The sequence below is a fragment of the Podarcis cretensis genome (genome assembly GCF_951804945.1).
Source record: "Podarcis cretensis genome assembly, chromosome: 9".
Lineage (NCBI taxonomy): Eukaryota > Metazoa > Chordata > Lepidosauria > Squamata > Lacertidae > Podarcis > Podarcis cretensis.
This window is the reverse complement of record NC_137178.1, coordinates 38,617,440-38,642,837: the sequence shown is the minus strand read 5'-3', so window position 1 is coordinate 38,642,837 and position 25,398 is coordinate 38,617,440. Positions and strand designations below refer to the sequence as shown.

General features: G+C 42.5%; 1 long non-coding RNA gene across 1 annotated transcript; it reads right to left on the bottom strand.

Annotated features, from left to right (window-relative positions):
- Nucleotides 1–2,214: 2,214 nt before the first annotated feature.
- Nucleotides 2,215–25,398, bottom strand: LOC307224122. The gene is made up of 5 exons (XR_013842427.1): nt 25,299–25,398; nt 24,717–24,843; nt 6,450–6,608; nt 4,368–4,479; nt 2,215–2,692 (listed from the first exon to the last, which is right to left on the bottom strand). It is a non-coding gene; the product is annotated as an uncharacterized lncRNA (long non-coding RNA).

Sequence of the window (25,398 nt, the reverse complement as noted above, 5' to 3'; positions counted from 1 at the left end):
CCAGGATCATATATTGCCAAGTTTTATTTCTGCCTTGTCTATATAAATATATAGGAGCATTAGAGAGCTGCTTTGGCTGCAGATGTAATAGATTTATTTAACTAGCCCATCAGTATGACAGGTTTTATTTATTTTCATTTTCCTATTGTAATGATAATATAAATCAGCAGCAAGCCTCAGCAACCAGGATTCAAACGGGTGAAGGAAGCAGAGGAGCGAGTGCTGAAGAGGCTACAGTGTCATGGACTGGTTGGACACAAAGGAATGGTGGGAGAAACCAGTTGGGGAACCCCCAAGGGAAGAAGGCTCAGAGCCCGCCTGGGAAAGTGGTGGGACAATGATGACTGGTCAGAGGGAGAAGACTGGGAGAAGGAGGCAGAGCCATTGCTACGGAGCGGGGGCCTAGCTGGGGTTTTTGTCCCGAGTGAAGCCTCCAGAGGGGTACCATTGAGGCTCCCAGTCTGTGCGTACACAAATGTGTGTGTGTGTGCGCGCATGTGCCAAACTGGGTCTTTGGGTAAAATAAAGCCTAGTTTCGGTGCTTAGGGCTTAGTGATCTAGGAGAGTCTGTGGCTAAGAGAAGTCCAGAATCTGAGAAAGAAGCTGAAGAAGGAAGGTGGGAGGAGGTGAGTGAGGCTGGTGCAGAGTCACAGATTTCTCCCCCTCCTGCTGCGACAAACTCCCCTACTTTCATCTCTCCCAGAACCAGAAGAGGCATGAAAAGGGCAAAGGAGAGATTGGTGACATGCAGACACAGTCTCTAATTGCTTGGGGGGGGGAACCTGGATAGGAGGACTTAGGCAGCTGTGGGGAGGCAGGGGACCTTCAGTCTCAGCAACTGCTTCTTGGGGGCAAGACCTACCGGAGATGAGTTGCTATGCTCATTAGCACTCCTATGCAGATTGTGGTCTTCTTAATAAAGAGGTAACTCCCAACTTGCAGTTTTATTTACTGCTGGCTCACTCCTGACACAGTCCTGGAGAACTGTACACTGACCCAAGTGGGTTGCAGCAGTCACACTGACCCAATGGCTAACAAGTGGCTTAATAGGACAGGCAAACAGGGAGATTTTCAGCCATCCAGGGCTGAAAGCCCCAGGTTGGGGTGGCCGATCTAGTGAGCAGAACGTAATAATTGCATTCAAAATGCAACTTGTATAACTGATCGGCTATAGACAGAGAAGAATGTGGCATTGTGTTAAAGAACTGATAACAAGGGCTCCAAATTGGGATCCTTCTTTCAGGTGTATTTATTATTTATTTCAAAAACTTATATCCCGCTTTACAACCTCAAGAGGTTCTCAAAGCAGCTGTACAAAAAAAAATGCATAATACAATCATATTCAAGACCAGTATTAGGGACATGGGTGTCCGTATGGTGCCAGGTTTATACAGGCAGCATGTCCTATCCTCATCATTAGTCTTCCCTGGTGTTACTCTTGGGCTAGGTCAGCCTTCACCAGCCTGTGTCTTCCAGATATTTTGGAGTACAACTCCCATCAGCCATAGCCAGCACAGCCGCAGCAAAGACTTTTAGTCCAAAACATGTTGAGGTCACCACCAAGTTGAACATCTGGCTAGGCAACAGGCCCTGCTGAGGACCTCTCAGGTAAATCAGTGAGGCAGATTTGCTCAGCTGAATTTGCTCAGCCCATGATGGAAGCAAATATTCATTTCCGAGCAGTGTGTCAGAAGTTGAGGCAATGAGTTATGCAGCTGAAAACCATTTCATCTTTGAGACTGCAATCCTACACTCTTACCTGGCAGTAAGTCCCATTGGAACTTACTTCTGAATAGACATGCCAATCACTACTGCTATTTTAGCATTAAGAAGGTGAAATAAATTAGCTTTAAGCCTGAGACAACTCACATTGGTTCACTGATTTGTTTACTGACATTGCCCTTCTTAAAACTTAGGGAGGGGGGATCAAAACAATACAATGACACATCATTAGTGTTAGATTTCACTGGTGAAATTACAATGATTCTGAAGTGAAAGGAATGACCATTTGGTCATTACTTTCAAAGTAATGGTTATCACTTTAAACTGTACTATGCAAATCACTAACACATAGATTTCACCTTGAGGGTCAGAGTTCATTTTAGGCCACCTATTTTGACATTAAGTTTGAACTGTATATCAGTTATTCATGACTGCAATTCCACCCCTACCCCCCCTCCGCAAATTGGACAAGTCATTTTCACATCTGCAATAACCACTAATGGTAATTATTAAATCAGCCTTTGGTATGCATATTGTGTCCTTTTCTTCTCCTGCTTGATACCTACACTTGTGTAGATTTGAACTTTCATATCCTTTCTGTATTATGCAATAGACGAGGGGTCACACATGTTTCTCTGCTTTGAATAATACATCTCTATGAAGTCTTGGTATATTAACTGTTGGAAAATTTGTTTCTGTCGTTTAAATATTTTATCATTTTTTGTCCTAAGTCGATGACCTTAACTGGTTGCAGTTCATTTCATTTCTTTTCTGCTTAAATATTTTAAAGGCTCTGAAGTACAAATATCAATCAAATTGGGTGTTAAGAAAAATGCCAAACTTGAGATTTGGGTTATTTAATTGCAATTGTCAAGCTGTATTTAAATTCTTTTCTTTTCCTTTTCCTTTTCCCCTGCACAGTTTTTGCTCTCTCTTCCCATGTAGTTTTCAGCCATACTACCTATTTTCACTGAAAAATACAGAAAGAGACAGGGAAGAAAAGGGACCAATCCAGCAGGTAAGTTCATTTATTTATTTAGCACCATCAGTGTGCACAGCAGTTGCAGGATATAAAAGGATTTGTCCCTGTTCTGAGGAGCTTACTAAGGACATGGTTCCATCTTAGATGGGCCACAGGGCCGTCTTACCCATAGGCGCTAGGGGTGCAGGGCACCCAGGCACCGGGCTCTCAGGGGCGCCAGGGAAGAGCGTGCTCGTCAGTCAGAGCACCACGGTGGGCTCTTCTGCGAGTTTGGGGGCGACTGAGCCAGCGAGACGCTGAGGCGGCTGGCTGGCTCCGCCCTCCTGCGTACCTGGGACTGGGCAACTAGGGGGGGCGCCGGGCGGATCTTTGCACCCAGGCGCCACATATGCTTAAGATAGCCCTGATGGGCCACCCCCCCTTCCTCCTGCCTTCTGCCACCTCTTCCCTCCTGTCACCGGCTCCTCCCCATCCTCCCTGGCCTGTTGCTCTCATACTGTGCTCTGAGAAAGTGTCCCCTCATCAGAGGGAAACATTGTGGATGAAGTGACTGCACAGATCGTCCGTGCCATTGCTGCTTTGCTGCAACATTCACAAAGCCTGCTTAAAATTTAACAGCCCACATCAATCAAAATGCCTCACTCTCAGGAAGGATCCTTTCCTCAGAGTGAGTTGTGGTGGGCCTGGAGAACTTGGTTGGAGTGCCAGTGACGGCTTTTGTCATGGTAGAGGTGCTGCATTCCTTGTGAGTGGGCAGGAGGCAGCTACTGCAGCAACAAATTTACCCACAAGTCTTAGCTGCAGGGGGTGGGGGTGGGGTGTGGTCGCAGTATGACAGCAGCAGGAAGCTCTATGGGTTGTTGGGGTGGGGCTGTTAAATTCACTACACATCCTAATCTTCTGCTTGTGAGCGAGTGCCTCATACAGGCTCACAGAGCTCAGAAGCTTACCGTGTAATATTTGACACAAGGGAAACAACAGAGAAAAGGCAGGGTAGTGGGTGCAGGGGAAACAGTGCTTGTTTCATTTGTACATTGCTTAGGCTTAGATACATGCTAAGAGTCCATCCTAACAGCAGATGCCCAGTATCAGGACGAAATGCAGGCTAAAGATTACATCCAACTAAGTTATACTTGGAATGAAGCCATTCAAGTTAATGGGCTTAAGTTCGTCAGGTCTATAAATTTCCATAGGTTTACTCTGGGTATAACATAGGCTGCATATACACCATACTTTTAAAGCACATGACTTCACACACCCCCCCAAAAAAAAATATTGTTAACAGTCATTTGTTAAGGCTGCAGGGAATTGTAGCTCTGTGAGTGGTTGAACTACAGTTTCCATCATTCTCTGGGGGAAATTATGGGCTTTAAATGTATAGTGCGTATTCAGCCTTAGTTGGATACAGCTCTTAAGAGTTGAATACCACCTTGTGGCATAAGCATTTTGGCTTCATTTATCCTTGGGACTCTCTGCAAGGAACACTGAAAGCTAGGCAGGGAGAAATGGCCAAACACTTGGAAATGCATGCCATGATGGTGTCACGGAAAGGCAGGAGACAAGAGTTCCTTCATCATGGCATTTCACACTGGAAAATCCCCCACCCCCCATAGAGACCCACAAGAAATAACTCTATGCAATGTCTGCTGGTGGGTGAAAATACCTTTGTATAGAAAAGCTTCCCAGCTGCTGATAATAGGTGGGAACTGGCGTTATTCAAAGCTGCTGCTGTTCTTGTTGCAGTGATGGTCTTCTGTAAGCTCACGGGAAGTAACCTGGTTAAGCGGGGAACACAATGAGAGAGATTCTTTGAAGCTCATTTAATTTATTACATCTTTGGAATGACAAATATGGAGATGATCCAGATTCATACAGCTTGTTTTCTGAGCTTCAATTTGTTAACTGTAATATTTTTAATGAAACAAACAATTGGAATAGCTTACAATTTGTTGCCTTTTTCACTCTTTTGCTTGATTTAATGCTGCGGAACAGCATAGCCTATTCTTTCCCTGTCAAAGACAACAGAAGAAGCACTATTTCTTAAACCAGTATTTTTATTCTGTCCTCCCTATTCACCCACTTTCAAATGTAAATAATTCCATAATCATATCAAACTCAGAATAAATATTTGTACTATCAATGTTTTTCAAATAAGGCTTAAACAATCCTTTTGGTGTTTGCACACTACTCAGAAATGGCTTTCAACATGCCTAGCAATATCTCCTGTGTTCTGGAAATAGAAATACAGACCACCTTGTACTGTGTGGCTCCCTTTATTTATTTATTTATTTATTATTATTTTGTAGCTTTCCTCCTCCTAAATGCATGGTGCATGCAACAATGTCAAAGTCATAAAACCTATTAGGATGATTAAAACTGCTTTCATTCCTCCATCCCTCCCAAATCCTTAGCTACTAAAAGTGGTTTCAAATAACCTCTTGAGCAGCCCTTCAGAAAGTGCTAGGTTCTGAATACAGTCGTACTTTGGTTGTCAAACACCTTGGTACTTGTACATTTTGGCTCCTGAATGATCAAAATCCGGAAGTGAGTGTTCTGGTTTTTGAATGTTTTTTTGGAAGCTGAATGACTGATGCAGCTTCCGCTATTGTTTCCGGCGTGCCTGCGCAATCGGAAGCCAATCGGAAGCTATGCCTTGTTTCTGAACGTTTCGGAAGTCGAATGGACTTCTGGAATGCATTCTGTTCAAAAACCAAGGTACAACTGTATCTATCCTACAGCTGAGTGGCAACCATATGAAAGAGCTAGATAAGGTGTAGAAAAGAGCATCAGAGGACCAGCTCAGCTTCCAGATGAGGAAAGTCTACAACAAGGGTGGGGAACCAGTGGCCCTCTAGGTGTTGCACAGTTCTCATTGACTATGCTGGCTAGTGTGGATAGGAGTTGAAATCTACCAACATCTGTAGGTTTTCTATCCCTGGTCTACCATTTTGGGGTGGGTGCGCAGTAGAACATGATGCAGACAATAAGGCTTTGTGCAGACCAATCTATAACTCAAATTGCCATGCTGGAGGAGGGTTGGACGAGGCAGAAGTGTCTCTTCACCCAGCTCTGCCAGTGGAGAACCTTCACTATCACTAAGATCTCCACCCAACCCTTCAGAATGGAAGCTAACACTAGATGTATCTTTACTGTGGGTAGTCAGCCTAAACCTATGAAATGGGGTTTTGAGGGGGAGCAAGCAAGGCCAAGCCAGCCTAGGATCCACTGGATCCTAAGCCAGTCCAGCTATGGGCAAGTTGTGCTGAGGCTTGTTTTCTGAGCCAGCCTGAAGCTGAAGCAGTAAACATAAAGACTTTTCCTGCCCCCCCCCCTATTCTGGTGTAAGACCAGTTCCAGGGGTGAAGCTGGGGCATCTAGACATGACTTTTAAATCAGCTTTCCAAGTGATGCCCTTGGGATGTTGAGGAAAGAGGTAAGGAGTCTCAGAAAGAGGTATACCCTAATCAGTATTAGGGAAAGCAGGATTAAAATTGTGCTTTAAAATTGTGCTGAGTATGAGTCTGGAGACCTCAGTTCACATCTCACCGTGTGACTTTAGTTTGGGCAAGTTTACAAACAATGACCAGGAATCAGTGTAGTCTACCCATTCAAGAAGTATTACTCAATTAATTATATGAGCTTTAATGTATAAGTTAATGACTGAAATTTGTATATTAATAAAACAATCATTGTGAAGAGGAAATGCATGTCCTCAGATGTCTGCCTTATGAGTCACAGCACACACTTTCTTAGAAGCAGCATAATTTCTTGCGTGCGATAAGAGGAACACTTCTTCTGAGATCAGGGGTTGTGTCCAATGATACATGCGTACAGTTCCATTCACAAAGCTGGGCTTTTCCTTCCTCTCCTTGTGTACCTCTGGAGCAGATATTGAGGTGGGGGGCTGCAGAGGAGAGGAAGGGAGAATTAAGCTGCAGAGTTCAGTAAAACCCAATACCTGTCCTCCTTAACTTTCTAACGTGTTACAAATACAGATAATCTGCTGCTTGATTAATTAGAGTTTTTGATCAATTAGAAGTTTTAAAATGGGATAATCTGACCAATTAATCCTCACATTGTTACAACCCTAGTGAGAACCAAACATAATGTGTGTAAAATGCATAAAGAATTAGAAATGTGCTCTACGCATGCTTGGTATTATGATCGGCAAAGGAGAATTGCAAGTTGATACTGAGGAGGTGTGAGTTACCCCCCTTTTCAGAGAACTCAGCCAATCAAAAAAACAGGTGTAAAGTACTTTTGCCTGGTCTGGTGTCTGTTATTTTTCAGATGTCTGCCCCACCCTTGACCTTAAATTGTTTCTGAGTTATCTTTCTGCAGCCTGGCACATGTAATCATGATTGCTGTGGACACCTGCTAGTCATTGATTAATGGGGCTGGGAAAGAATCTTATTCAGGCAGGCCTGAAATGACTTTTGGACTTCAGAGGTGAAAGAAGGTTGTCTTCTTAGAGAAGCCCATCTAGGGACCTTTGGATTTTTTCCAGTAGTGGGAAGAATGCTTTTAACGCTGCATGTTTCTGCATCTGTTGACATTCTGGAATTAGATCAGCCACATAACAGAGGATAGAAGAGGGCACTACAGTCCCTAGATTATTTTCTACAAGGGTGTTCACACCTTTGCACGTCCCATTCAATATGTACAATCTGTGTACACAATAGTTGAGCAGTACAAATCCACTCACACAAATGCTTGTACATAGGTAGAAGCAGCTTGTACCTGTGTTCAGTGCAGCGTGTGAGCAAGCCTTATAAAAGTTAGGATAGGGTTTTATCAACAAAGCTATAAGGCCTCTCTGCCTGCTAGGCGGTGATACAGGGAGAAATGAGTGTGATCTCTACAAGCCGTGGGACACCTTCCTATGAGCTACAGGCACAGCTATCAACACAGCTGCATGCATTGGGCACAGAAAAGTATATTTGCTTCTTAATTAAACATATCTAATGTCCACATATTGGAATTTTAAGAATTTTAAGAAATATTACAAGCAATTATGTTGTTTTAGACCATGCATTCAAACCACTATGATACCATATTAAATCGTCATGGCTTCACCCATGTAATTTTGGGAGCTGAAGTTTTTTAACAGTGCTGAGAGTGGCTAGGAGGCCCCTATTCCCCTCACAGAACTACAAGTCCCAGAGTGGTTTAACAGTCAATTCCTCTTCACTGAGAACTATGAACTATCATTTTGCCTGAGAGTGTGTTGCCTGCTGCACTGAGCACAGAAGAAGTCCCTTCCCAGAGAGAGGATGTCATCCAGCACAACATTTGTTGTTGGAAAAACAAAATACAAATATTATATCAAATCAAACGCTGGGAATTGTAGCTTGGGGAGGGGAATAGGGATCTTCCTACTGCTCTCAGCACCTTTATGAAACTACAGCTTGCAGAATTCTTTGAGAGAAGCCACAACTGTTTAAAGTGCTTTAAATGTATGGTCCGAATGTGGCCTTAGTCTCCTTTGGTGATCTCGGTGGACAAAGAGAGAGCCACTAGTTATGAAATGAAACCCCAGCATTCAGCTGAAGGTCTGAATGAAGGTCCAGCTGACTGGGAACAATGGCATCTGTATACACAGCCACGGATCATTACAGAAGGACGAGTCAATTAGCCTTTGGCGACACTACATCATGAGCCTGCGAAGTAATTTTTGAATACTTTAGGGGCTGTTGTCAAAAGGACAGTACAAGGAGGGCAATAACGGGGGGGGGGGACGGGGGGAACCAACCACCGTATAAACACTCCAGTGTTCGGAACTCTATCTGATGGCTTACTGTCAAGTAAAAAGGGTTTCGTTTGTTTTTTTAACGAAAAGTATAACAATTAACCTTTACTTACTACACACCATGAAAAAGCAATAGAAGGTGGTCCAAGGCTACATGTCTCATTTGGCCTGTCCGCTGATGCCTATAGCAGGACGCATTATGTACAGAGTGCAGAGGGCAACCCTCCAGGCCTGTGGGATGCAAACATCTTGCTGAAAAGGTCTTGATCTTCCCCAAGTGTGACAAATAAGTTGTTTCAACTTAGTATGTGGTGCATCACAATTAGTCAGATAATAAGGCACCGCCTTTTAATCCCATAGCAGCCTTATTTTTACTTACTTATTGTATTGTCAAAGCAACCGTGTGGGAGGATTGATTTGGATTGGAGCGGCAGTACTGGGGAGGAAGTGTTTAATATTTCCCCCCACTTACCATTATTCCCGTTTAGAGCAAACCCACCCACTCAAAGCTGCTATTAGCCCCACTTGAGAAAGAAATGTGCAAATACGAAAGGTACCTGTATTTCCTTCACAGAGAGGCTAATAGCAGTTTGGGGGTGATTGAGACTGGGAAAATGGCACAGAGGGAAAGGGTTACATTTTCCGTGTTCCAGAACTGCTGCTTCCCCAGAAAAACTTTCAAGTTAAAAAATAATAATTAAACCCAACAGTAGGAGATCTGATAACATATATCCTATAGCTTATCTGTTTTGAACCCTAGTAAAGGTAAAGGGACCCCTGACCATTAGGTCCAGTCGTGGCCGACTCTGGGGTTGTGGCGCTCATCTTATTGGCCAAGGGAGCCGGTGTACAGCTTCTGGGTCATGTGGCAAGCATGACTAAGCCGCTTCTGGCGAACCAGAGCAGCACACGGAAACGCGGTTTAACTTCCCGCCAGAGCGGTACCTATTTATCTACTTACACTTTGACGTGCTTTCGAACTGCTAGGTTGGCAGGAGCAGGGACCGAGCAATGGGAGCTCACCCCGTCGCGGGGATTGAAACCGCCAACCTTCTGATCGGCAAGTCCTAGGCTCTGTGGTTTAACCCAAAGCGCCACCTGCGTCCCCAGCGCCACCCGCGTCCCCGTTTTGAACCCTAGTTAACACCAAAATAACATGTAGAATCTCTGGTATACATATGTATTCCTAGTAGAGGGACTGACACACTGGGGGGTGAATTCTCTCACAATAAGAGACCCTCAGTCTAAAGCACCTACATCCCAGGTGAGCAGCTGTGTGACTACTAGGGATTGGCTCTCTCAGTTCCTCATTTTCTCCAATCTTAAATTCAGTTCTCCACATTTCTGCAGCAATTTGGGGGTTGTGGTTGTTGTTGCTTTAAAAAAAATCTTCATGAAACTTCATCAGTATGTTAGTGAGAATTTCTCCGAATTTTGGCATGCAGTTTTGGCTACGCACTTTTGCAAGACCTTCCTCCTAAATAGTACGTTTTTGTATTCTGTCCACCCTATTACTTTGTATATTGGCCAATCAGAAAAGGCTGTGTCATGAAGTATAGGACTGTGATGCACAGAAATAGAAAAAGAACATCACACTAAGCATGCTATGTTCTCAAGGTGCACGAAAATTTGGACGTGATTTGAAGAGTCTCTCCGCAAAGTTTCACAGTTTGCATTTCCCATGTGAGGAAAAGGAATCCTTGAACATTTACTATGTAGAAGTAATTGCAGAAAATAACTGGTAATGGATTGGGAAGTATTGGTTCTGGTTGCTAGAATGGAGTAAAGTACACTTTGGATATTCCAAGGACTAAACACATGCAGGAAATAAAAGTCCATTAAATTGGAGGGAGAAATGGCAACACTTTAGGATTCATATCTATTGGCTGGTGTCCAAACAACTCACTCATCAATTGTAGCCCTCACTTCATTCACTGGTTAAAACCTCATTGGTTAAAAAGGTGGGAGCAGACAGCCAGGCTGGCTCATCTCACAGGAATCACGTTTTGCTTCCCTTTCATAGCAGGTAGAAACTCGCATTATTATTTTTGAAATGAAAGCTGAGTGTCTGGGCATTAGTTGCGAAGTTTGGTGGACCCCTCAGTGTCCACCCCCCACCTACCCGCCAGGGCCTGCAGCCCCCTGCTATAGGACAACAATCTAACAAAGGAGGTACTGAATCAGAATCTTGGGATTAAGCTCCAATATCTCAACTTTAGTGATGGCTCTCAGATATTTGATATTGAATCACGGGGCAGTGGAGACAACACACACATACCCTTCTGAAGTCCTGCTCTGATTAAGTTTTAGAAGTTGTAGAGTTGTTGGTGACCTGTAAGTTAATCAAGCCACTATGACAGAGGACACTGGACACTTGCTTCACATATCATGCATTTTAAAATACTTCAAGTATACCATTGCTGCTGCTTTGCCCTCTACCAGAAACTTTGGTCAAGTATTTCAGTGAGAAACTTTAGCAGAAGGCAAACCAAAGACTGAAAGGAATATATGTTCTCAGGCATATAGACCCATATAAAGCTGTTAATAGAGAGGTGGAAATCAAGAGACCTTTCTGGGCTAGGCTGAGTCAGCTTTATTCAGCAACCAACAGGACTGTTTCAAGTTTATCCCCCTCTCCAGACGGAAAAACCAACTACCTCATTTAGAACATATAAATTCCAGGTTGGACTGGGTGGGGGGACAATGCTTGAAGCCTCCAAGATAGTCTCATACGACTGCCCTATTTATGTAATTTTTTTGCCACATAGTGTTTAGTTCCAACCGCATAGATACTCCTTGTCCTGAAATACTCTTTGTGTGGTGGCCAGGCGGACATTTCCCCCACCCAGAATTGTGTGATCTTGGTCTTTTTTAAAAAAATTAATAAATACCCCCCATTGAGCATGTATGGATGATGTTGATGGCATCTGTCTCTCTCGGGATACAATGGAAGAGTGCACCATTGGGGGTAAAATCAAACCTTTGGAGAATTACAGCACCTGCTGTGGCTGTAGAGACCGATATGGGAGGGTTGTTTTTTTGTAGGTGGGGCAGATGAAGGAGGCCAGTTTTGCTACGATGCACAATGGCATTTATTTTCTCTATGCACCTCCCAGTGGTCATTCCTCCTCTGGTCACTGCTGTGAATACGCAAGCTAACTGATTGTCTCCAGGCACTGCCATCATCTGCAAGGGATTCCCACATGGCTGGTTTGATGTTCCTAGCCTTCATGTCTTGTTTGCAGACATCCTTGTAATGCAGAGTTGGTTTGCCAATGGGCCTAGTGCCTGAAGCCAGCTCCCCGTATGGATGTACCAACACATTTTCCAATAGGTTTGTGCAGCGTGCAAAAAGCTGAAAGGGAGATGGAAGCCTGAGGCAACGTCTGGAAACATCTTAATTTCCAGGACCAAAGAATAACTGGATCGTAAGTGTCTGGAGTTTTAGCTTATGGATTATGCTCATTCATAATTGAACATAGTCCTACACATACAGCTACTCATACACATGTGAGCAATTAGCTATGGAAATACTTCAGTCATGCAGTTATATTAGGCTACAGCTCTCAGCTGTTGTTCCTTCTAAATTAAAAATAAATAAATTTAAGCCATGACCCGATTATGTGAACTTCAGAGTCCAAAACCAAACGGGAATTCAATTTAGAGCTGTGCCAAGCCATTATATCTTTGTACCAGGGAGCTTATGTGGCATCAGAATTCTTTTTAGGATATTTAACTAAATCTGCTCCTGGTCCTGCCTTCTTTTGGTTGGTGCCATATTTTGAGAAATACATCATCTTCCAAGTGCTCTGTTCCAGTAATGCAGAGGCAATACATCTGTTGTTGCAATAATATACTGGTGCAATCTATTATCAGACTGAGACATACCAGTGATATATTACTCGAGAGGTGGTACTATTCTGAAAGGAAAGTCACCATGAAAGTATTCAGCTATTGAGCAACAGCCAAGCATAGCATACTTGAAGCCACTTTATTCCGAAATCTCAATATTATAGTCTGCTTAGTACTGTAGCTCTAGACTTTAAAATCTTCAGTTCATATGTCTCTTTTAAACCTTTATAAACATACTAAGAGCAACTACCATTAACCTTAAGGTCACTGTAAAACTGACTGCATACCATTGCATTATTTCTACTTTATAGCAGGACAATTCTTACTTACTCATAACCATTTGGAACCAAGTAACATTGACCCCTAGATGGTCAGAAGAGCACACTGTATCTCATTATAATAATCTCAGCTCCATTCTTTACTCAACATTAATTATTTTCCATTCTAAAACATTTTGTGCTGCATGACAGCAAAACTTTAGCCTGTCGTTATCTGCGGGTCACTTTACCCTAACCTCCTTATTCCCCATTTCGAAGCATTTATTTCTTAAAGCTCAGAACAGAGTTGGTCTAGTTTACATTTCCCCCCTGTGAATGATGCAGATTAAATATTTCTAACACCTTCAAAGCATCTTCATAGCACAGGAAGATGCCATGAGCTTTTCTTCCATCCATTTCATGCAAACACTGCAGATTAAATAGGCTTTCGTTACCAGGGTTCAAGCTGATATCTCTCCTGTCCCAAGTAAATTTGGAACCAAATTTCACATAAAAACAAATTTTTAGGGTCTTGCTTCAACAGGAGACGTTTCAAGGGAAACAGGGTTAATTTGGATAAGCTACTGCAAGACAAGCGGGAAAAGCCATAGCTCGGTGGCAGACCACAGGACCCAGGAGAGAGGGTGCAGTGGGTACATTGTATCCCTGCCTGGGGTCAAAAGTGGGGGCACGGGGGCCAGAAATTTCCTGGGACCTCAGAAAACATATGCATATATTGCGTGAAGATTAGCATTTACACAAAATGCCATGGCACTTCTTCCTCTGCCCGCTTCCTCTTCTGCCAGTGTGCCCCCACCTACTTCTCCCATGCAATCCAGAGAGGCAGCAAAATTTAATGTAAGTGGGCAAGGCAAGAAAGCAAGCTCGCTTTGCCTCTCCTGCAGGTGATGTACTTCACCTTCTGAGGGGACTGCTGTCTGCCGGTGAAGCGTGTCAGTGCTGACAGTGGCCCACCTTCAAGCAGAGGAATCGGAACAACAACAAGCAACACGTTGGCAAATAATATACTGATAATATTTTTATAACACTATACTGTATCAAAATTCATAAATAGAAGACATGTAATATGTGCATGGAGTCACAAACTAATAAGAATCAGATAAACGTTCCATAACCAGGAATGGTAGGATTGGTAAGTCACTGTCAAGGATCCCTGAAACAGAGGCAGAATGCCTTTCCACAGTCAATATCCTATCCAAAATATAGTTGGAAGTAAGTTGGAGCACGGTGGTTCTACGGGCACAACACTACCAACGTGAGATGATGGGTGCTCCAAACGTTGCAATAGGGTGCTCCGAGCACAGCAGCAGACAGAACAGTTCTTCCAGGATAATGAACAAATTAATCGTCCCCAAAGGTACATCAAATGGCTGTGGATCAGCTATCACTCAAAAGTGTGGTAAGAGGAAGGCAAAGCAGAGGATGGCAAAGCAGCTCATTGCCACTGTTACCATCATGAACAGATGAAGAACTCACTACATCTGGAAAAATGATCTTTTCCAGACAACTGTCCTAAGAATCAGGAGATAGTTAGTAACATGAAAAAGGTCATAGTCACAGAGAACATTACCTAGCTTGGCGAACTAGAAATGTTCCTGCAGTCTGGGACAGGAGTTCACATCATCTTACAAGCATCCATCAAAACTGAAGTACAACCTGTTAAATTGCATCACCAATGTTGCACTCTTCTTGGGAGAAAATGGTTTAGCAATTACTAATTCATCCCATCAAATTGGTGATTCAAACAATGGAAACTTTTTAGGACTCATTGAACTGCTCTCCAGGTGGGATCCCCATCCTTCAGGAACATGTGCTAAGTGCAGAGGAGTCACAGAAAAGGCGTGAGCAGCCTCAAGTTCATTATTTGTCCCCTGCCTCACAAAATGAATATATTACAGAATGCTTGAATCTTGTGAAGCGACACTTTTTGCTTGAGAGGCAATCTGCAAATGCTTTGCAGAAATAGTAGACTCTACGCTAGATTCTTCCAATGTTGAACAAACAACATTTCTTTGGAGATGTACTTTTAAAAGAAATGCAGTATGAGATTCAAGAAAGATTTCTGAATTTTTTAGATTGTAGCAACAAAAGAGGGAAAGAAATGGCTCAGATGATAACGAATGCATTGGAAGTACATGCTATTCCTCTCAGCGAATGTACAGCACAAGCCTATGATAATGGGACAAATGTGGCATGAAAATACAATGGTGCACAAGCCAGGGGTGAACAAAGCATGAACGGTACCCGGGGCAGGGGGGCAGGGCAAACTGACCGTACAGTGCATGCACGGTGCTGCTACATATGGCGCATGCTCTGCTCATTCCCTCTGCCTCATGCACCCAGCCTTTTGCCCCACTCCATCAGAAGAAGAAGAGTTTGGATTTGATATCCCGCTTTATCACTACCCAAATGAGTCTCAAAGCGGCTTACATTCTCCTTTCCCTTCCTCCCCCACAACAAACACTCTGTGAGGTGAGTGGGGCTGAGAGACTTCAGAGAAGTGTGACTAGCCCAAGGTCACCCAGCAGCTGCATGCGGAGGAGCGGGGAAGCGAACCCGGTTCACCAGATTACGAGTCTACTGCTCTTAACCACTACACCACACTGGCTCTCCAGAGTCAGATGTCGGGTGTGCACACGAGAGAGAACCAGGCTGGTCACTCTCTCTTTCCCTCTCTCCGCCCACACGCGCCTCCCCCACCCACCCCATTCCGCCAGAGACAGCGGAGGTGACTCTGAGGTGGTGGCAGTTAGAGCAAGAGCAGACGCGACCGGGGATGGTGTGCCTCAGGGAGGCGGTGGCCTTTGCCGCTGCTGCTGCCACTGCTGCTGCGCCAGCTGCTGCTACTGCTCCTCCTGCCGCCCCTCTGTCCTTGCTGTGGGGGTGAAGTGGTGGCAGCGGAGGGTGTAGTTGCGAGCAGAGGATCCTTTGCACGTGGCTGCGGCAGCGCATTGGCACCCCGTGGGGTGCCCTCTTGTCACCCTGCCAGAGATGGTGCCGGGGGCGGTGTGCTCCCTCTGCCCCCCCTCTTTCATACGCCACTGGAACAAGCAAAAATACAAGAAAAATACTCAAAAGCAATTTTTTTCACCTTGTGGTTGTCACATACTCAACTTATGTGGAAATGCTGCTGCTGAATGCATACCTGGAGCAATAACCTTTTTTGGGGAACAATTAAAACTGTGTCCCACCTGTTCAGTTCCAGTCCTAAGTGGTAGGAAATACTACAAAAACTATATTGGTTGTTCTTTTCATAGTATGTCTGAAACAAGATGCTCAGATGCTGTTGAATGTTGAATTTTGCAGATCACTTGCCTGGTATTAAATTAGCACTGAAAGACCTCCTAGTACTAAATTTGATGGCCAAAACAAGAAATGAAGTCCATGGAGTTTTATTATATGTGACATCTTTTGCCTGTGTGTTATAGTGTCAGCCATGTGGTACAAAACATTAGCTGGCATAGATATTTGAAACAAGGTCTTTCAAGCTAGAGATGCCACACTGGATGTTGATGTAACAGAGCTGGCAAAACTCCAAAAGAAGCGGAAATGCCTATGGAATGAAGCCAGATTGGTTGCATCAAACCTAAATATAGAAATAAAACTCTGTCCCATGTATGTAATTAAGTTAGGTGCAAGAGGACAAGGTCACATGACAACAGCACACCTGATGCTAACTTGGAAGAAATGAATGACACAGATGATACTCCAGAAGAGCCCTACTTCAGAAAGTATGTGTTTTAGGTTTTGGTAGACAATGTTATATCAGGGTTAACTGTCCACTTCAATGCTGTTAAGCAATTTGCAAAAAAAATGCTTTCTTGTGGAAATATCTCACCATGTCTGAAAGTGAAGTGGAGAGAAAATCTTTATCTTTATCATAGCAATATCCTGCTGATTTTAATTGGTGATGATTTCGGAAAAGAAATGCAACATTTAGCCTCAGTACACGAAGCGGATTTTGTAAATGTACAGTTAAAGCCATTAGGTCTGTTGAACTTGTTAAGAAAGTACAGACTTGGTGACCTGTTTCCAAATGTGTGTGCTAGCTTAAGAGTACTATTAACAATTCCAGCAACAGTAGCTTCTGGAGAGAGGTCACTCAGCAAACTTCAGCTGATTAATAATTATTTAAGGTCTACAATGTCTCAGAAACGTCTTGAGCCAGGCTAAGTATTGAATCAAACATTGCCATAACAATTAATTTTCATGCTATGATTTGAAATTTTTCACAAAAGTCCAGAAAAGCTATTTTTTAAAAGCGTATAGTAAGTTTATCTTCCTTCCTTTACTAACACTAATGTCTTCTGGTGATCTGATCTGCATTGCAATATAAAGGGATGTTTCAATGTGAATTATTTTGCCTTATCTGTATTGTAGCATAATCAAAGATGTTCCAATCAAATGTGCTTTCTTATCTCTGATCCTCTTTTATTTTATTTATATTTATCTTGGAGGGAATATAAGAGCATAAGGCCTTACATGCAGAATAATAACAGAGTGCTCCACTCAGCCCATCTATTGTCTTCCATACCCTTTTTGACCTTACAGTATAACCAATGGAGAAGGTAAGGGGACCAAAAGAGACATTTCTTGATAAAATTCCTCTTGGAGGCCCTGGTAGAGCATGCAGAAGGTCCCAAGATCAATCCCTGACATCTCCAGGTAGGGCTGGGAAAGACTCCTGCCTGAAACCCTGGAAAACCACTACCAGTCAGTGTAGCCCAGCCAGGGAGAAACTGTGGCCTTCCAGAAGTTGTGGGACTCCAACTCCCAACAACTCCAGCCAGCATTAGCAATTGGCTAGGATGATGGGAGTTACCATCTAAGAGCATCTAAAGCACCACTGCTTGCAAGCAAAAGCCCCTCTTCACACCTTCCCTGCTCAACATGGGAAGAACAGAGACTGAGTGGGCAGAGCCAACATGCACAACAACTGTGCCTCCTACACATGCTTGAATAGGCCTAGAGAAGACAATGGTTCTTATAGAGGACAATAAGAATGGAAGAAGTGTCCTGCTGGATGTGGCCCATCTAGGCCAGCATCCTGTTCTCAAGGTGGCCAGCCAGAGGCCTATGGGAAGCCTGAAAGCACAAGCCTGAGCACAATAACATGCTCCCCACTTGTGAGTCCCAGCAACTGGTGCCTACAGTGGAGGCTTTCCTACTTCTAATGGGGAGTCATGATGGAGAAAGTGTTCCCTCAGAAACCTCTGGCCCAGATCACCAAATAAGCTGAGGCCTACCTAACTTAAATGAAGTCAATGCCTATGACAGTCAACTCTGATTAAGCAAGTAAAGTACTGGCTCAATTCCCTTGGCAACGTGCTATATTTTTACTCCAGAAGACCAAGGGGGCCCTATTTGTTTGATTTAGCCCTTTAGACGTTCTCTGTTTTTGAAGCAAAATGCTTCCTTTTGCATAGAATAAAATGGAGTACTCTTTGTTATGTATTTAGACTCAGTTAACAAATAAAAATTCCAGCCAGGAAACAGCAATTAATATCACCACATGCCAAAACTGTTTCGTTCTCCTAACCAAAGAAAACTTATTTTTATTCTATTCAGGGATTAATCTGAGCCAAGGCTCAGCAATGGAACCTCTTTTTAATGCCAGCACTTGGCCCTTGAACATCTGAAGCAAAAACAAACCACGGATGTGTAGAATGCTTTTCCTCATCACTGTGGGAGAGTAACCACAATAGCCTACATACCTAGAATTAGATATTTCCAGGCAGTCTCATCTCCCGGCATCTGTCCACTTCAAAAATTAAAACACTGACTGTCTGTTTCCATCCCCCGCCTGCCCTTTAATTAATAGCACTCTCTACACGGGAACTAGAAAAAGAGTCAAATCCTTTCTGGAGGGTGCCTGAGAAATTCAAGTTTTAGGAGAGAATTCTCCTCTTGAGAATTCTGTTGTGCACACAGTGCAGGAAAATGTATGAGCTGCTTCATCTTGGCTGTGTTGCCAAGGACCGATTTGGGAGCCATGCATTTTTCCACACAGTTGAGACTCAGACTCAGCAGTTTAGCAAGATGCCTCTCTGGACTAAAGACATAAACCGATGCAAGGAGGCACCCTCTGCCCCCTCGGAACCAACCACAGACCATTCTAAACTTAATACACTGACTTGAAGAAGCATGCCAAGGAGAGAAATGGTGACACAGACACACGGCTGGGATTGTCAGAGGAATGCTGCCAACACCCCCTCAGCTGACCACTCTTAAAGGGAAAACACATGAGTCTTCCGTATGCCTGCCAGCACTCTGCTAACAGTCATTTATGGGCTTTGGCTCCTCCTGATCAGAGCAAAGTTAAAGAAATCTTACCTAACCAACAAGCTAAAAGGCGTACAGTATTTACAAGAGAAGAAGATTTTCTTTTCTCTGCAAACAGCTTTCAGAACTGAATTTACAACCTTCAAACCACTCTGTGAATTCAAGTAAATTCAGTTTCTGGAAAGTCCTATTATAGCAGGGTGAGGCAAAATGCAGTAACTACCGTATATGTTTTTGTTCTAATAAAGATATCTCTAAATTTAGTGTAAGAAAAGATGGTGCCCTAAAACTAATAGTAGCGTGTTTCCCAAATTAATATTTGAGTTTTGGTGACATAAGAACAGTAGTGCCTTTTCTTTTAATGCCTTACAATGCTTACTCGGAATGCCTACTTACTTGGAAGTCAGTCTTACTGAATAAAGTGGGGCTTACCTCTGAGTAAATATGCACAGGAGACTTAGAACTGTGAGTTGCTCCTCACACACAAGCACCAGCCTGAAAATAGTAAAAAGTAATATGCTGGAGACATGTTAATCCTTTCAGTCTTTCTTCCATAGCCCTGCCCTCTCCGTCAGAAAGGATATATGGAGAAAGTGGCAGTACATTGGGCGGGGGGGAGGGTTAAGCTTCAGCCAGGCTGCTTAATTGGCTCCAGGTGTCCGATGAGCCAAACCAAACCAAACCAGGAGGTTTCAGCAGCAGCTGGGCAAGAATGTGCCACAAATAAAAACGGGCTGCGGTTGTGTAGTAAAAGAAAATGGATGTCTATGCCCAGTTTTTCCTAGGAGAAGAATAGGGTTGGAACAGCAATGCCACGAGTATTACTCTCTTGCCGACGAACAGAATGAGCTATAGCTCAGTAGGCACATAGTGACAGGGTTGTCAACTTTTTGACAGACCAGTGTAGCAGCTTGTTGTGCATACTTTAGCCGTTGGCAACCTTTAGGTTCACATGGTGAAATAAAGCTACAATTATACGGGAGGAGTAGGGAACAGACTTGTGTTGCTTTTTCTGATCAGTTGGCAATCATAAAAACTTATTTCTTTATTTAAATATTTGCAAACTGCACTTTTGTAAAACTACAGCAAGGCAATGCACAACATACAAAAGTTACAACAACAATAAAATATCAGAGCAGGGATGGACATCTATAAATATGGGTTGGTTAAAAAATAATTTGCATTTCAAAGTCTCATCTGAATAACCCTATTTTTAGGTGACATAAAGAAGGCAGGGATGATTCCTGCTGAACTTCTGCTGGCAAGGACTTCCACAGGGCAAGTGTTAAATATATAAGTTTAATACACATAAATTGTAATGTTTGTATGCACTGAGGTAAAAAAAAAAAAAAGGTTATGTAGAACTCAGGGTCCTAGTCAGTCCTTGGAGTCAACAGCAGTAGAAGCTCAGCTCAGCGATGATGAACAAGCAAGATGATTGCATAGGATTGCTCTTTGGGGCCAGGGAGAGCAAAGTTTCTTAAACTGTACAGTGGTACCTTGGGTTAAGTACTTAATTCATTCTGGAGGTCCGTTCTTAACCTGAAACTGTTCTTAACCTGAAGCACCACTTTAGCTAATGGGGCCTCCTGTTGCTGCCGTGCCGTGCTGTTCTCATCCTGAAGCGAAGTTCTTAACCCGAGGTACTATTTCAGGGTTAGCAGAGTCTGTAACCTGAAGCGTCTGTAACCTGAAGTTGTAGCACCCTGCTTGTGGTTAACGCTTAGCTGGAATGAAATATTCAACGCAGCAATAGAGAAATTAAAATAATAATTTATTTGTCAGACAAATAAATGAGAGGCACAGTGGTATATGGTTACCAAGCACTGGCCTGCCCTCCTGCCATTCTGGCCAGCACTTATATTTCCTTAATCCAGCCCCCCTGCTCCTCCTGTGGCTGCCTCTGTCCAATCAGCCTGGTTGAAATTCCTATTGGCTGTTTGCTAGAACCAATCACAAAAGATACACCCATTTCCTTTTGCCCTTTTATGGGAAACAAAAAGCTATATATTCTTCTATCTATAAATGACAAATAAGTAGTAATATATCTTACATGTGTCTCAACAAGGAACCTTAATTACCAGCTCACCTCGCCCTATTGCCCTCCAAAACAAATGGTTAATCTTAAATTTTTATCTTAAACAGATGTCAAGGATCTTGAGTTCACATCATCATTGAAAGATCTCCTTCTCTTGGAGGTCTTTAAACAAAGGCCTGACAACCATATGTGTGCTCTAATGATGTTTCCTGCTTGGCAGGGGGGCTGGGCTGATGGCTGATGGCCCCTGTGATCTCTTCCAACTATATGAAATAAGAATCTAGCATAAGGATTTAACATTTCTTTCTTTCTAAATCCTTTGCATAATTACATTTAAGCCAATATATTTAATACATAACATAGATAGCTTTTTAGAAGAATAAACCTTTTCAAAGTAAAAAAGGAAGGAACAGTTTCCAGCCTCAAAATAAGATAGGAAAAAACCTATCTTCTCCAGCCAATCCAGTTGCCTTTTTCACTGCTCTTGACCTTTCAACCTTAGGAAAATATGGCTCAAGTTTAATGGGAGGCACATGGTTTTATTTTACTATTTATCAACTCTTAATTATGTTTATCTCTTTTTTATCTTCTGTAATATGTAGGGTCAGTGTAACCTTGGCTGTCAGCCTGTAATTCCCTTTTTACGACTTTGAGAATTGTTTTCTGCTATAAATCAGGGGGGCCCCTTGTCCAGGAGAATAAACATCTTGCCAAGGTTCTTAGGCAGCTGGTCTTCTGCCTGGCATAAACATTTGAAAATCTTTAAGCTCATTTTAAAATACAGGCCTTAATCAAAAATATAAGCTTTGATAAAAATGCAGGCTTATGATTAGATGCCTCAAAGTGTCTATAACCTGAGGTACCACTGTATTAAGGACTAGAAAGACAAGCTATCTGTTACTTTGTATTTTTGCAATGTTTTATTTTGTAAGTAGTTTAAGGCAGTTTTGCAGTAGTAAAACCTTTTGGAATACATTCTTGTGGTGGAGCTCATTCATTTCTGCTCTGCATAAGGTCCAGCTCAGGCATTCCGCTTGCAGCAACTCAAACAGCAAGCCCTGCCACACTAAAGGCTCAGTCCCTAATAAAGGCTGACCAAACCTCAGGGGTGTGCGGAACCACAAAAGTGCCCCATCAGAGAATCTCAGTGAACAAGGTGAAGCATAAAGGATCAGGCAATTTTCAAGGTGCTTTGAGACCAAGTTGTTTAAGGATTTGTGAATTAATTCAAGAACTATGAGCTGAGTCCAGCAGCAAACTGGCAAAAATAGTTTTTAAAGTTGTTTAGCCTTTGAGTTTTTAAAGCTGGGATTGCCAGCTGATAAGAAGTTGAAAAAGCTTTTTAGTAGAGCTATGATATGCATAAACAAACAAGCAATGCTTTTTAAACTTCGGAAATAAATATTATCGTTGATTAGTTGCTTCAGTTCCTATTGCTGTTAATCAACTGTTCCCCTGTCTCCAGTTCTTCAGTGCACAGGGTTAAGAAGAGACTTGTCTTTTTAAAAAGAATTACAATAAACATGTGGCAAAACAATAACATATTTTGTGTTATCCAAATATCACTCAAAAATCATGTTACATAAAAATGAAATAAGAAAGCCTTGTCGATTTTACCTCTAATATTTTGAAAGTACAAATGAAATGGACAAAGGCCTTAACCACACAGAAGTTTAATGTAGATTTGAAACTGCATTTGATTTTTGGATGTTGCCCACATGATGTTTTCACTATTCAACTGGTATGCTTTAGTATTTCAACAATATACTTGGATTTTCCCTATCTGGAAAAAATCTGAACGGGAATTAAATCCCAAATAAAATCACCTGGTACCCAACTGCAGACATGCAGGAGTGCATTGTCTAGATGGGTTCTGGTGATTTTTGTTTTGTTTCTGTCAGCTAAAAAAACCTTGCTGCTTTTCCCTTTTTAAAAAAGCTTTGCAGCCTTCTAACCTGTTTCTGGCCCATTAGAGTGTTTTTTTTAAACTAGCCTCCTGTGAGGAACTTGTCGTAGGCTTTTTGAAAGGCCATATAAATTATGTTGTTCAGTTCCCCTTTTGTTGACCACTTTGGTCATATTTTCCATTTGTAACAGAAGAATGAATTTCCCTTTACAGAACCTTTCCCAGTTTTCTGCCATCTCTTCCTAGACATGCCCAAACCTTATTTTCCACCCTCCCTATAGCTATCTACTGTGTAACATAAAATGCCATACACAAAGCTGTCGTTTTTGACTAGGAATAACTAGTTCCTGCTCTAGGGCTTATGTGAAAAGTGGTCAGGGTGGCTGGGGGTGGAGTGAGGGGCAAGGATAAGCAAGCTGGATTTTTAGCATCTCTGGTACCAACTGGTTAAATTTAAAGTAGACTCGAATCTTTGTTAGGCTTTCTCCACTCAAGCAATTACAGTCATGGAGAGAGCAGGTTCACACTTGCCGCCACTGTTGCACCCTGATGCCCTCACACAGAAGCTCCCCATGCAATTTATAGTGTGGCATGAACAGGATTCTAAACTGTAGGCATGAGCCTATAGGCATGCAGCAGGCTTGCTGCTTTCGTCCTTCCAATGTATAGATGGTGGCAGGGAAGTGAGCAAGGATTGACAGAAGGGGCAGGGGCAGGAAATGCAGGTGGCCATGCTTCTTCCCCTCACACCAACATGTAACTCAGTATTTGGGGATTTTTCCTTTTTGTACAATCTTGTACAATGGGACTTTGGGACATTTTTCGTCATTGTACAGTCTTGTGTGATAAATAAGGATGGGGGAGGAATATCAGTTCACATTTAATGGGAAACCAGGTTAACATGCACTTTCTGAAACAATACACCTACCAAAACACAGCCATTCTTCTAAATTTACTCTTCTCTGAATTTTGCAGTGCAGTTCTCTCACCAAGTAAACCATGCAATGTGTTACAAAAATGCTTATACTAGGGCAAAGTGTGCAAATCACTGCATATTTTAGTGATCAGAAGTTAATGATGTATTTGGGGAAATATATTCAGGGAAACTGCTTTGCAAAAATGTGAATATCTGACAAATTGCATTTAAAAAGTAAGTGTGTGTGTGTGTGTGTGTGTGTGTGTGTGTGGAGAAATTCATGGATGAATTTTCATGAGGGCTTTTTTATTTTAAAAAAGTTGCAAACTGATGTGGAAATATGGAGAACTGACCTTGAAGATGAGAAAAATGAGAAATTGAGAGAAACCAAAATTGACAGATTTCCCCATCCCTAGTGATAAATTAGACAAAAAGCAATATAAGCTCGAGATGCTACAACTATATTATAACTACTGAGATAAGGTAGATGAGCACTCTGTTTCTAGAGGAAAATGCTTTTAATTTCCGTTCATTTATCCTCAGGTTTCTGCAAGAGACCATGTGTGTCATAGTTCCTGTAAGTTAGCCTTTGGGTAGTTGAACCCGTCATAGGGTTGTCAGTAAAATCACAGGCTGTGACAACTGCTTTGGCCTTCGTAACACAGTACCATCCACCCATATTAGACTCTGAACCAGTGAATGTATCTGTATAGTCAGAGGAGCCTGTGCGGTGTCGTGGTCTGAATGTCAGCATAGGGCCGAGGAGACCCAAGTTCAAATGCCCACTTAGCTGTTCAGTTCACTGAATGACCTTGTGCTAGTAACAGCCTGTGGTGGTCATTTATGCATTGCCAAGGAAAGATGAAGTGCATCGTTGAAAAAGAGAACAAAAGAGGGTGCAGATTTGCATAAAATTTACATGTGTTAATTTATGGTGTAGAGGTGCGAATTTAGACAGAATTGCTCTAATTTTAATAGAAATACATCTCACCATCATGGATAAGAAAGTGACCAGGTGATCCATGTGTGTGGTGTGTTGAGCAACTTCATGGATGCTGCTCTCTCGCCCTTCCTCTGGTTCTTTAGCTTTAAACTGGACGCGGACCAGACAGCCTTTTCTGAAAGAAGATTCATTTGAATAAAACGTTGTCTTCACAATTTCTTCAAAGAGAAATTGCAAAGGCAGCTTGTAGTTCCCCTTCATATCCCTAATATTATCTAAATACTACAGTTTATTTCTTTTCTAATATTTGCTAACAGACTTTGGTAACCCAGCTATAATAATATTTTACCTCATATTTACCTCATTTTACCTCTCAGCTTCTATAAGAATGAATGAACAATGAATGAATGAATGGTTAAAATCCAGGCCAGGAAACAGTCACCAGGTGGCATGGCTAAAATCTGGGTAAAACCTGGTCAACCTAGCAAAATGGCCACTCATCTGCTTATATTTGTCTTTTAAAGAAAATATGTGTAGCAGGCTTCATCTGAAACAGCATGAGACAAAATGGGGAATGTGGCATTTAAGGTTAGGGTGTGCAGGTAAAAAAAGAGAACAGTGTTCCTGCACCTTTGATAGTTGTGTATTAAGTGAATCTTAGCAGCTGTAGGTGCAGAAATTTCTTCTTCCTCATGTCTACTACAGATGCAGGAATCCTTTCTTCTTCTTC